Source organism: Cydia strobilella, chromosome 1 (genome assembly GCF_947568885.1).
Source record: "Cydia strobilella chromosome 1, ilCydStro3.1, whole genome shotgun sequence".
Classification (NCBI taxonomy): domain Eukaryota; kingdom Metazoa; phylum Arthropoda; class Insecta; order Lepidoptera; family Tortricidae; genus Cydia; species Cydia strobilella.
Window position 1 is genome coordinate 27,851,824 of NC_086041.1, and position 14,228 is coordinate 27,866,051.

The 14,228-nt window shown below is 36.3% G+C and overlaps 1 protein-coding gene across 1 annotated transcript in view; it reads left to right on the forward strand.

The window, feature by feature from the left end:
• Positions 1 to 702: 702 nt before the first annotated feature.
• Positions 703 to 14,228, forward strand: part of LOC134744033 (uncharacterized) — a 46,620-nt gene continuing 33,094 nt past the window's right edge. Inside the window, exon 1 of the mRNA XM_063677676.1 lies at positions 703 to 952. The gene's annotated coding sequence lies outside the window, so the exon portion shown is untranslated. The remainder of the gene's footprint in view (positions 953 to 14,228) is intronic.

Genomic DNA, 14,228 nt, shown 5'->3' on the forward strand with positions numbered 1-14,228 from the left:
CAACTGTCTAGCTGTCACGGTTCATGAGTTACAGCCTGGTGACAGACAGACAGGCAGACAGACAGATGGACAGACAGACAAACGGACGGTGGAGTCTTTGTAATAGGGTCCCGTTTTTTCCATTTGTATACTGAACCCTAAAAATAAATACCTACTTTTTACAATTTCTTCACGACTCATTCACCCTGCTCGCACATAACTACTAGTCTACACTATGTTTAATTTCAGGTGCCTATACTACAGTTTAAGAGGAAAAAAATCATGCAATATAACAATTAGTTCTCTCATAAAATAAGCACCTGATATTATTCAAGTTTACGAATACAATACATGCTGTCGATTTACTTAATGTTTACAGTAAATACCTACATTACGAAAATATTATAGGTACTCTTATTCGTCTTATAACATAACAGATGATAACAGTTATAACTGTCGTTCACTATGTCATTCCAGTAAAATTAAGTAGGTATCTAGAGATATGTACCTACTTATTTAGTTAAATTTAACTTAAAAAAAATTAGAAACGAACAATGAAAATAAACAAGTAGATACACAAAATTCAAGTTCATAAATTGAAGCCGTTTTCCGTTTTCCTGAAACAAAGTCACTCCACTCAACCCAACTCGGCAAACAAAATTTCGTTGATCGTGTATTTTTTAGTAAGTAGGTACACAAAGTTCACCATGCAATTGGAAAAGGTTCGATGCTATTAATTGTCCCGCGAGTAACAAGGGGTTTTTGTGGAGTCGCACTTGTAGGACCGAGAGGCGGTCGATGCCGGGCGGGGTTGTGCCATACGATACGGCCTCAGTGTGCCTCGCGTCCGCCCCCACGACGCTCGCCCGCGCCCGGTGCACTCGCCGCGACTCGCTGCGACTCGCTCCGTCTCGCCCGACGCGCCCAGCATCGCTCAGCCGGCCCGTTGCGGCATGTAGGAAAAACGCTACAGGTGCCCGCTTTCCTTACTCGCCTCATGAAAAATGAGTGTATCTTCATGTAAACGGACACAAAAAAGTTTGTTCCGTTACGTAACGTGTGTATTATGTGTTTGTTAGTTGTTTAAGTTAGAAAATTCTGAAAAGTTTCGTAAATAAGTTAGGAATACATACACAATATCGAAACTTTTAAAAAAGCAATTCAGCTATCAGCCAAATTTTCTTTCAGTATCTCAAAATACTTACAGATACAAATAAATAAGTAAATATTACGTTAAAGTTAAGTTAAAGTACGATTTTTTAGACGATGGATATAATTAATTAATTTATAATAATATAATTAATTTCGGTAATCTTTAAGCTTATAAAAGTTATCAAGGTCGACTTTTGCTTAGCAGCTCAGTGCGCATGATCTGCGCAAGAGGAGTCAAAAGTTTGTACATAGGTACCCATACTACAAGGATGTACCTGTAGTAGGGTTAGGGCTAAATTTCTTGTGACCTGGATTTTATTCATCGAAGCCGGTGCGCTTCCGCGAGTAACTTGCCGGCTCGAAGGAAACTTAACGGGCCCGGATCTAACGAGATTATTATTTATTAGGTACAGTCTCGAGACACTTGCAAATACACTTAGTTTTTCCTGAGATTTGTTTCAAATCCGTCCTTCTATTTATGTCTTGAAGCTTTTGTATTTACTTAGCTTGAATGAATGTGTTTCTTCTATAATTGTACCTATACTATATGAAAAGATTTTTACTGAAGTAAACGGACCTGAAACTTTTAGGATTTCATTGTCGCTTAATCGGTATCACTACTTACCTACAGTTTTGTTTTAAAAGCAAAAATAAGCGTATAATTACATACACATACCTACATATCGTTGAGAGAAGGGAAATACTAGATACAACTGACGTACTATAACGCATACATACATATATACTATTTTCTTTTACTAAATTCTCGAGAATTTGTACGCTTTTAGTGAACTCTCCTATTTTTAACCAACTTCAATTTCATAGAAGGTGGTTTTGTATTCGGTTTTTTTTATGTATGTTCACCGATTACTTCAAGACCTGTGGTCCGATTTAAATAATTATTATATTTTTTTGTTCGAATCGGTATCACTACTTACCTACAGTTTTGTTTTAAAAGCCAAAATAAGCGTATAATTACATACACATACCTACATATCGTTGAGAGAAGGGAAATACTAGATACAACTGACGTACTATACGCATACATACATAATACGTACTATACGCATACATACATAGTATATATTATATACTATTTTCTATTACTAAATTCTCGAGAATTTGTACCTTTTCAGTGAACTCTCCTATTTTTAACCAACTTCAATTACATAGAAGGTTTTGTATTCGGTTTTTTTATGTATGTTCACACATTACTTCGAGACCCGTGGTCCGATTTAAATAATTATTAAATTTTTTTGTTCGAAAGGTCTTCAACGTGGTCCATGAGGAATTGAGGGAACTCTTCAATTTTTAAAGTCACATGTAAGCACATGATTGCAATTAGTTTAATGTTTTACCATCTTACTGCTGTTACACGCACGGCCTAAACATTTTGTTTCGACATCGAATTTTGGAAGAACTCTAGCCTCTAAGGCACAGGTGCTTTCCTAGTTTAGGAGTCGAAAGTTTGACCTCTCCATACTGTCATGTTTACAAACCCTTGTGTATTTGTTTGTTATGTGACGTGTTCTTTATGTTTTATGTTACAATATAGTAAATATATTATTATTTGTATCTCCTCAGATTTCACGGGCCTATAAATCCCGGTCTTTTGATAGGCTTATATCTTATTTTTGATATTATTATTAAATGATTGGGTGTTTTCTTAAGCATTTCGAGCATTTTCTTTCGACAGCCACTAATTTGATGAAGTGGACCTGATGATGATGATTGTTTTGATGATAATGATGATGATTTTTTAAATGTAGTGCCTATGTTCAGCGATTACTTTACCACCCGTGATCCGATTTGAGTAATAATTTTTTTGTTTGAAAGAAGTTATCTCCAAGGTGTTTCCGTAATATTTTTGGTTCTGATAAAATGATAGAATCCACGAGGAATTGAGGGAACTCCTCAATTCTTAAAGGCACGTGTATGGAGGTTTCGTTATTTTATAAAGTAACTCAAACATTTGCTTCCGAAAACCACCAATTTAATGTTGGTGGTTTTCGGAAGCAAATGTTTCCGAAAACCACCCCTCCCTGAGTTTGACACTGCATATTCGCTAACGTTTTCCTTACTTACTTTTTATACATCTAGCTCGCACTAATCCGCCATACGAGCGAGAGCGAGCGAGATGCATAGAAAGTAAGTTACGTACATCACGCTAGCGAATATATCAATGTTCAAGACCACGAACGAAATGTGGAACTTCCCTCGAAATTGGGTGTATTATGATTTTATGATTTTTGATGTAGGTACTGTTGGAAACGATCAAAGAAACTGAGAGGTGAGGGGTAGGTGTACTTACATTCCATTAATATGGGAAGTCTGCTGGGTATAGTGATCACATTACCTTTGACTGGACTAGACTTCGTTTAACTACTAACAAATTAAATTTTACACATTACAAAAAATATGTAAATAAATAGTACCAATTAACTAATATAGAAACTATAATACGTTTGGAATAAATAATCTTTATTATTAATTATTATGAACATTCGAAAGTCTTAATTAGGGGTCTCCTTCGCAACCCCTAATAACTTTTATCCTATAGTCACTTATCCTAACCGTTTTGTCCTAATGGGTAATAGCCCTAATGCTCAGTCGTCATAATACTCATTCATTAGTCCTAACCGTTCTTGCTGTAAGTTTCAAGAATCCTAGCTAATTCGACTAGCCATAACATTTTCATAAATACTTTGGACCTAAAATCACTTGCCATAAAAGTTTTGTCCTATGCTGCTGCCTCCACGAACACGATCTGTTTCCAGAAAAGTAGGTAAAATTAGGTTGGAACCTCCACGTGGCTGCGACCTCCACGAAACCTAACTGTTGACAGAAAATTAAATTGCTTTAGGTCTGGGTAACACATATGGATATTAGGACAAATGATATTTATGATAAGTTGCTGTTAAGGAAACATATATTAGGACCATGAAGTCACTATAACAAATAATATTAGGATATAATACATTAAGACAAAAATTGGCCATACGATTTTAGGGGCTTACGAGCGTAGATCACAATTATTAGGATATATGAGCGTTATGGCAAAAAGTATTAAGGAATACAGAAATAAGAGAAAATACTTTTCGAATCCCTATATAGATCCTTTCATTAGGTCCACCTTACTGCGGCTTCAGAATTCATTAAAACCTGTAGAAGCAACTTTAGATTAAGCGTAACTTTCAACAGTGAGCATTTTCAACTTTTAATGGATATCAAGGGTGCGGCATATGTGAATCGCCGCGCGCGCGGGATTGAAAAATAAAAGTAATATTGCTACCAGCGATAATTGCGGCTCTGAACTACAAAAATATTGCGGTACATTATTATTCTCTAATCTTTAATATTATTTTGACTTTACGCAACGTTTTCGATGAAAAAACCTTTGTGGAAAGTTTACCGTTATATATACTTTTTAAGTGTGAGATTTTGGATGCGAACGATTTTTAATGATGTTGAAATTTAAAACAAAAAAAAAAACTTTAAAAACAACCATTATATGTGTAACTCTATCTTAAATAAAAAGAAATGAATTGTTGTTGCTTCCTGATTGAGACTTTATGACTTTATAATGGCACCTAATGAATTGTCAGGGGTACACCAAACAGAAGCTGCCCTTGCCTGTGTCATGATACGGACGTAGAGGTGTTATTAAAACTATTAGATTAGTTCCAAATAGGCTACTACTATTCTATTGGATGAGAAACCGGACATCTACCTAATATAACGGTATCCAATTAAATCTCCGGCAGAATACGACTGGCCCTACTCAAGATGGGAGATCATAAAAACCGACATCAAAAATGACTCGAGAGCAAAACCGATGTAGTAAATATATAACCAACTCGTTACTTGTGTTTCCACATCTACCCCCGAGACCGCCGATTTTGGAACAAGCTTTAGAGGCAAGTTATTAGTTGGGTAAGAAAAGAGCATTCAACAAGAATTTTAGTGATATATACTTACAGGGATCCAATCCCCAAACCATTAATTACGAAATGTTCATACGTGACATCTGATAGCACAGAGGGACTCAATTAGTTAATGTCGATCCGGCGATAGGGCGTGACCACACGTGCGCAAGTATCGGAATGAAAACAAAAACACCGACATAATACCCAATTGTTTGTTCCACCTAATGGACTCACAGGGACTTATTGGACGTGAAATAATCAAGGTAAAGTGGGGATTAGATCTAAACAATAACTGCCCTTAATTACAATGACCATTTTAGAAGTCAGAGCATTAATGGGATTGATATGCAATTGACAAACGACAAGAGCTTGTAGTTTTATCGAATATGATGATGAATGACTTTGAATATACAAACTATCACACCCAGAACCCTAAAGTATCAGTTTCCCCTAACTACTTGAAGTTACCTTTGTGTATTTGAAAATAAAGTTTGTTTACTTGTGCTAATTTACCGATAAAAATTGCATTTTCATTTGAGATCAAAAGTAGAACTTTTCCTGAAACTCCATGAATCATTAAACATAACGTGAACATGAGTTTATGAGAAACTTCTGAGAGAGCTAATCTTTTAACTCCCAAGACATAGGCTACATCAGACTTGGAATAATCCCCTATTGAATGGAGCCAGATACTTTTGCGTGTCTCGAAAATTTATTGCACCAGATTAAGTACAGTTTCGGGGTAAAAAATTTATAAATATATTTTGTTTGAGGTGCCCTCTTTTCTAGAGAGGGAAGCCTTGTGGTGAAAACACGTAGTAAGAACAAGATATCTGAAAATTATTCCAGCCATTAAATTGAATTATGCTTCGCTGCTTACCTATGACTAAAAAGGTGTGACTTAAGTGAGGTACTTACAGTTTTATACTTAAAAATATTTTATGTAGGTACTATTTGTTATAGTATGTACTAAAAACGAATATGTATCAAATAACCAACTTTTTATAAAATAAAATCCATCCATATCCATAATATACTATACTATACTATAATATACTTTATACTATATATACTATAATATTATAAATGCGAAAGTCTCTGTCTGTCTGTCTGTCTGTCTGTCTGTCTGTGTGTTCCCTGTTCACGCTTAAACCGCTGAATCGATTTAGATGAAATTTGGCATAGAGATAGGTTGAGTCCCTGAGAAGGACATAGGATAGTTTTTATCCCGAAAATCATCCATTAAGAAAGTAAAAAGCGGGGTGGAATTGAGATAATTAATGAAGTGTCTGCTAATTTGTGTGCATAATATGCTCAAATTGAATAATTGCTATAAGACTTTCTCCAGGCGCTATTCTTACTCTAGCTGGGGTTACTAAGTCCACGCAGACGAAGTTGCGGGCAAAAGCTAGTAAATAATAAAATAAATAGTTTTATTTTCAGGCAACACGTACAGTAAATAGTACACCCATATCAGGCTAATTATAAATACTTAAAACTAAAAGGTAAGAGGTATATATAAGGCTTACTAGCTTTTGCCCGCGACTTCGTCTGCGTGGAATTAGTAATTTGGGTACCTTAATTCTTTAACAAATCTGCTTTTTAATCCATCCTTTTTTCACCCCCAAATTGGTCCACACTATACATTTCCACCCCATTTTTTACACCCTCAAGGGATGATTTCGGGGATAAAAGTTATTTTATATCCTTTCCCACAGCTCAAACTATCCCCATACCAAGTTTCATCTAAATCGGTTCAGCGGTTATTGATTCCCCATACAAATATCCACCCCCCTTTTCACCCCCTTGAGGGGTGAGTTCTGGGATAAAAAGTATCCTATGTCCTTCCCCGGGAGTTAAACTATCTGTATACCAAATTTCAACTAAAACGGTTTATCGGTTTAAGCGTGAAGAGGTAACACACAGACAGACAGACAGACAGACTTTCGCATTTATAATATTAGTATGGATAAGGTAAGAGGTAGGTACGACGTGATTGTTTGGTTGTTGTTTGTGCTGTTTTAATATTCACCGCTTGTAAAATAAATTTAACATATTTTTACACAACAGGTTACATGACTTGACATGCACAGACGCGTTCATTATAGGTTGGAGATTTCAGCAAAACAATCGCCTGCGGCCGAATTGAGCGCCATCTAAGCGTTCTTTTCGTAATAATTATTTTATACCTATATATATGTGAACCTTACTGTATGGTTAGCTGTCACTAGAAATATTTTAACGAAATATTAATCCTACCAAATACATTTTCATGTAAAATGTTGCCAAGACGAAATCATAAGGCTCGCACTGTCAAAAAGTTATCAGATCTCTTGTAGAGCCAAGCTTCTAACTCTACAAGCCCTTACTTCACAAAATATATGGCTTGGCCGTTTATGTAGGCCGTCCTTATGGTTTCGTCTTGGCAACATTTTACATGAAAATGTTTTTGGTGGGACTTCACTTCTTTTTATAAGTTGCTTATGACAACCTTCAATCCCCTAATTTAAAGGCTTGGGGGTAATTTACTATTAAAAATCCAGAAATACGTATCTGGAGGCATCTTTTACACAATCTGCTTTTTACTGATTCGCCATACAAACTTCAACCCCCTTTTTCAACCCGCCGGTTGGGTCGCAATCGGCAATTTATCGGCAATTAAAAAATACGTTATTTAGTTAATAGTTGTTTACTGTGTTTGTCTCCTTTTCAATGAGTCCGTCAACTCCGTCATAGCTTCCAAAAATAGATGCTCAATAAACAACCAAACACAAAACAAAATATATTCTATGTATATGTTTACACTTTTAGCCTAATGACAATGTAATAGGTACGCTATAAGGGTAATTCTTATTCTTTTTTTGTGTTACACGTAAGAATAGCATATATTTTTAAGAAAATAAGTAAACTATATATCAATATACTTAGCAATTTAACTCTAGTTTTAGGTCAACCTAAATGTATGATCCTAAGAGTATTAAAAACATATTAAAAAAAATTACAAGTGCGAAATGTCACGGACCGTGTAGTGTGCTTTCCCCGGAATTTGTGCTATATTTTTTTGGAAAAAATATGACGTGAGTTTGCAATATTTTATATCAAATATAAAACACTAATCGCTGGTCTACAACACTGTTTAAAAATTGTATGGATATATAACGACTTTATATAATTTAAAACAACATTACATTTTGTGCTCAGTTTTCGTGTCACCACCGCGCGTGGTAATATATACATGCGGTACTCGGTAGAAAATTATCTTTACTACTGGCAGCCTCTTTAAAGTTTATTTAGAACAGCAACACTGTGTTGTTGTCAGATTTACAAATGGCTGAAGAGAGAAATTTTGTCGAAAATCGTTTCTTTGTGTTCATTTGAAAAAATGGTCAACCTTAACGCGTTACCGCCGTGTTTGAGTTTTAAAAGTAAGTACCAGTTTCAGCTTATTGTTTGTTACATATGTATCAAAGAACCATATTTGAAATATTGTCCTCGGTTACCGCGATAGTTACTCATGAAATAAAACTATGAAAACGGATTATATCGCGTATATTGAATTTATAATACATCCCGACGTTTCGAACTCTTTACAGCGTTCGTGGTCAACGGGTGACTGAGGAAAAATTACAAAGTGCAAAAATACCCACATACTAAAATAATGAACAATCATAGAGTACAAACTTTAAGGCTGGTTGTACATGCAAAATCGGTTCATAAGGCTAGTTATACACTACAATTATTTTCAAGTAAAGATATATATATATACGCGATCAAAACTACGCCGGCTCCAACCCTACACCACGGACCCGAGAAGATTTAATTCCCTCCTAAATTGTAGGAGGGTATCCCAATATGGGACCGGCAACAAACTCGGCGGGACACATCTTTTCAAAACATCAGAATGTCCAGCATCATCCAACACTAAGGTCTCAGTCTATGTCTCGCTTGCTCCTTTATCAGATGGACTACAGGATCCCAAGCTGGTGGTAGAGAAAAGCCATCTTCCCTATTAAAGTTTGGATATTTCTTAATCTCAATGGCCTCGCGCAGCATTCTGGGTATGTAACGCTTCTCCTTGGCAAGAACCAGAGGCTTCTCAAACTTGATTGAGTGATTGGCTTTATCCATGACATGCTCACAGACAGCAGACCTAGGTCGACGGTGCTTGACATCAGCTATGTGTTCCTTCACCCGAGTGGAAATGCTCCGCTTCGTCTGCCCGACATATGATAGGCCACACTCAGAGTCCAGCCTGTACACTCCTGCAGTCTGTAGAGGGGTATTGCATTTTACAGGCCTCAGGAATTGTGACATCTTCTTCATTGGCTTGAAATATGTTTTTATAGAAGCACGCTTCAAGATGTGGCTGATCCTGTCCGTGACCCCCCTGACAAAAGGCAGAATGGCAGGCCTGCGCTCGACTGTGGGGATTCCATATTAAATTATTCATAATGTAAAAAACTGACAATCACGATATAAATTCCTAAGAATTTACCATGTGTAATGTTAAGTGCAATTGTATATTGTGAGATAAATAAATCATATCATATCATAAGATATACCTCGTACATTGCAGATTAAGCTAACTACTTAACATTTGCAAAATCAAGGTAATTTTTAGATAATACCGAACACGTTGCAAATTATCACGACTGTGGCGTCAAAAATCTGTCACTGCCACGGACTATTGAGTCCACGTTCGTGACATATCGTGGTCGTGATATTATTAATTCGTTTAATAAATTTAGAGGCACATGCACTCCTCAGAAATGGGATTTTATTAGCTATCGATCATTTGCTATTTTTGCCCGACTGCCAAAGCTTAAACCTGTTTTTCGCGTGTATGATGTGTATCCAATTCTTTCTCACGCTCTACAGCCTTTATAGTTTGACGGATTTCAACGTATGAGCTGTCATTAGGTTTGTTGTAGTCATATGAGTGACTTAGGCTATGTTAAAATTATAATACAAATCAAAATAGTGGAATTGGCCAAAATGCCTCAATGTCACGACTGAGGGACACTTTGTCACAACCGTGTTTATGTACTCATTTTATTTACCTTTCCTGAGGGTATTAAGCTTAACCATATGCATCAAAAATTTGCTTTTTGTATGTACTTTTGATATATGTAATAATATATGAAAAATAAAAACATGTATAACAAAAAAAAAATCTGGCCACAATTTAAGAATCACCCATAAACGTTTGTTTACACACATAACAATATAGACAGATTTAGCGTCAACAGTATCTACGTTTAAGGTTGTTGTTGCCCCTGAATTGTTTATTACCAGAGTTCATGATTATGTGACTGCTGTGTTATATTTAGGTAGTTACTGATGAAGTACATGCTTGTTGCTCTTTCAGATTGGATCGATGAAAGCAATTAAAAAGGGAAAGGTGAGTAAACACAATTTAGCCTATATTAGAGACTCGTGTTTAGTAAAATAGGTACCTACTCTATTAGATCAGCAAAATTTGGAGTTTGGAGCGCGTAGGAGGCTATTCTATCGGTCGGGCATAACGTGGGCTAGGTACCACGATGTGACCTTTGAAATGTTTTCCTGGTTTCCTTAGAGTATACTTATCTTAAGTTCGATTTGGGAACTCGCTAACGTATTGATGTTAGAACAATTTATCGTATAAGTTTTACGTTAGTTTTATAGAATACTCTATCAAGATGCGGTAGAGGTATGCTTTAAAAAAATCGATAATTGAACTTAAAAGCGCACTGGCGTGGATACAAAAGTTTGATAGACGTTGTCTCGTCTTTGCACGCTCAGTTTATCCAGAGAGTATGACGCAATTTTCTCGCACACTATAACGCGAGGGATTCGGGCTTTGTCTTTTACCTTAAGGCCTCTTTTTAGGGATGGATTCCCAAAAATAAACCTAACCTTTATGTATGACAATGTAAAAATGCTGTTCCCTAGACCTTTAGAGAGTATTTATATACGTTAGCGCTATTTTTAACGCGTTGGGGTAAAAGTCATTTAATATTAAACAAGCTTTGGCTTGGTTGTACATTATTGATTAGAATTATTTATAATTGACAATTAGATAGTTATATAATGAATGGAATGGGTATAAAATTGATTCATGAAAGATTAAGATTACTTAAGGTTACATTTGGCTTATTTGTACATTATTGACTTAAATTATTTTTAATTGACAATTAGATAGTTATATTATCATTATAACTATCTAATTTTCAATTATTGACAATCTATCTAATTGTCAATTATTGACTCCCCGCCCGTCCCGCGCCCGTTTCTTTATCGCTGCGTAGTGGGATTAGCTAACCAAGTGTGTTCCCACAACTACTTTTATCATTTTCATATCCTTTCCAGCCGTTAAAATAAAATCATAAAGGCTACATTTGAATTGTAACCGCAGCAGCATTACTGCTGCAGCGTTGCAGCAACAGTAAAACATGACATTTTATGATAAAAATATTATCACTTCTAAGTAAAATTATAAAATATTATGTAGGTACTTGTAGTAAAATAGCTAAGTATATTATGTTAACTTCAAATTTTAGTGTCGAAGAACTTTTACCAGTACCTACCTATAAAAAAACCTTCCAAACATAAGATTTTGATTTGACGTCAAATTTATCTTCACAATATATTTGACACCTACGTACTTATTAAACCACATTTAAAATCCGGTCTATCACGAATTTATTTTGCTACCTTTATTTACCGATGTTTCGACACACACAGGTTTCACTGGTCGTGATCGCAGCTAATATGTGATTTAATATGTGTTCAAAACGCGAAAGTTTTAAATGTTATACCTACATACTTACCTGCAGGTGATAGTTCCTGCCTTTTTATTCACATTCGGGATAAAATCGGGTCGCGTGAGCCCTAGCCTGGCACACGTCGCGCCTCGCTTTGTGCAAACCGCTCCCGAGCTCGTGCTCAACTCGAGTGCTAAGTGCATCACCTTTTTGTTCATGCCTGTTTTATTCACTTAGATACCTAAGCCATTTTTATTAATTCTCGCATCACAAAAGGTAAGCTATAAAATATTTATTTATTTATTTAATCGTATGGCATAAAATATTTAGTTCGAGGCCAACGTCTATTATAATATCATTTATTTGTGGTTCTTCGTGAATCGAGCCAAAAAAGTAAATAAACAGCTTAAAAACCAAGGGCTTTGTGAACTGCCATGGTAAAACGAATACATTATGTATTTTAATATTTCATAACAAGAAATACTTGCCTTTTTTTCTCACGCACCCTGAGCAAGCGAATTCCCCTTTATACTCTGTTGATAGACAACCTTTTTTCGTGAATAGTTAAATTGTCCGCCGAATTTACATTTAGGTCGATGCTGACAAAGGGTAAGGCTCTCCAGCGGCGGTACCACGGTCGCATTTTTATCGCTTGTCACCATGCCTGTCACGTTCTAACAAGCATGTTAGTGCGAAAGTGACGGGCATAGTGACAGGCGATAAAAATGGAACCATGCTGCGCCCGTAAATTGTGCCCCATTTAAGATAGGGGGGTGATATAAATGAGAGGGTTAGGTTTTAGTTAGAAGGCAACTCACCTGCAATTGATCTTGGGTAACCTGGCATTTTTCAGCTCGTGCTTGTAGAGCGATATCGTGGGTGTATATTGATAACACTTCATGTATCTTGTGAGCGCCATTTTACATTTTATAAACGATGCAGTGAGAGTTTATCGCCAGTGCCAGACCGTTTATGATGTGTAAAGATTGCAGTCTTTGCAAAATTATGACACCTCGATGATTTAGCTCTCTTTAGACACTCACTTAAACTTGTTTTACAAAATATACTTGCAAAAATACGAACACAGATCATGAGATTCTATGATAAACCCATATAATAATATAAATTCCAGTATTCTCACTAAAAAGCACTCAAAACGCTTCCGTTTTTTCGTAAATATTGCCTGAAACAAATGAATGAAAAATGAGGGACTATTCAGTCGGAGGAAGGCATCACGGCAGGTGATTTTTCGTACTTAGCGCGAGATATCCGCCGAACGGTAGAGAAATTATTAACCGGCTGCCCGCTGAAAAGGGAAAAACCCAATTCCTGAAAAATATAAGAGGCTTTTTTATATGTGATATATTTGTGTAGCTGCAGTATCTGGTTTTCAGGTCAGTAGTAAGTACTTATCTTCAAACGATTACGTGCGATTTTTTTACAATGAAGCGATATACGAGGCGCCGAAAGTCAATCTCGCTGTACCCTATTTAAGTGCTCGGGCCGGCGCTTCTTAGCAAGTAGGTACCGCTCAAAAATATGTAATGTTGTCAATTGTTCAGCTAATCAAATTTGGCTATATACCGACAGAAGCGCCACCTTTCGGGTCCAATTGTGTTTTCAAACCATCCAGGAACCCATATTTAGGTACAAATTACTTTGCCTCAAATGTGGATAAAATGCAACTTTCTTATCAGTTTTTGAAATACAATAAGAGCTGGTGTGGTGAAAAAAAAAAACTCTAGACAAGAGTCAGAGTACAAACAACAGATTTTAACGTAACCGGAATGTTTATATCCATTTAATCTGGCTGACGAAGCATAAATGATCGAAATCGGATTTCTATTAAGCCAAAACCCTACTTAAGCATCACGCAAAGGACCAGTAAATCTGGTGCCAACGGCATAAATTCCTTTTTGGTCCCACTGAGCTCATTTACGAGGGATGCTGTAAAGACTCGTACCCTAAATATTTCCTAAAACAGAAACACATAAATACATCCTCCTCTTTTTACGAAATCGGTTAAACATTTACCTATTGTAAAATTATTATTTTTGGCTTGGCCGTAAAGCGGCCGTTGCGAGTCACCAAACCATTCTTGGCATACCGATATGGGCAACGAAGAATTCCCAATCTTCGGGGTTCGGGGTCCCATAATATCGCTGCCACGTCCCCGCGCTGAGTGTCAACATTAAGCAATTGTATTAAACTCCCAATAGTTTTTTTTATTTTACTAGGGGGCAAAGTTGTTGTTTAACCGCTCGTGTTAATAGTGATACCCGAGCAAGCGAAAGATCCCAAAATTGAACTACGAGCGTAGCAAGTGGTTCGAAAAGTGGAATCGTGAGGGTTTCAAAGCACGAGGGTTAAACAAATCTTGTTTCACAAAAAATTTCACCACACCAACCCGAAGAAAATATTAACT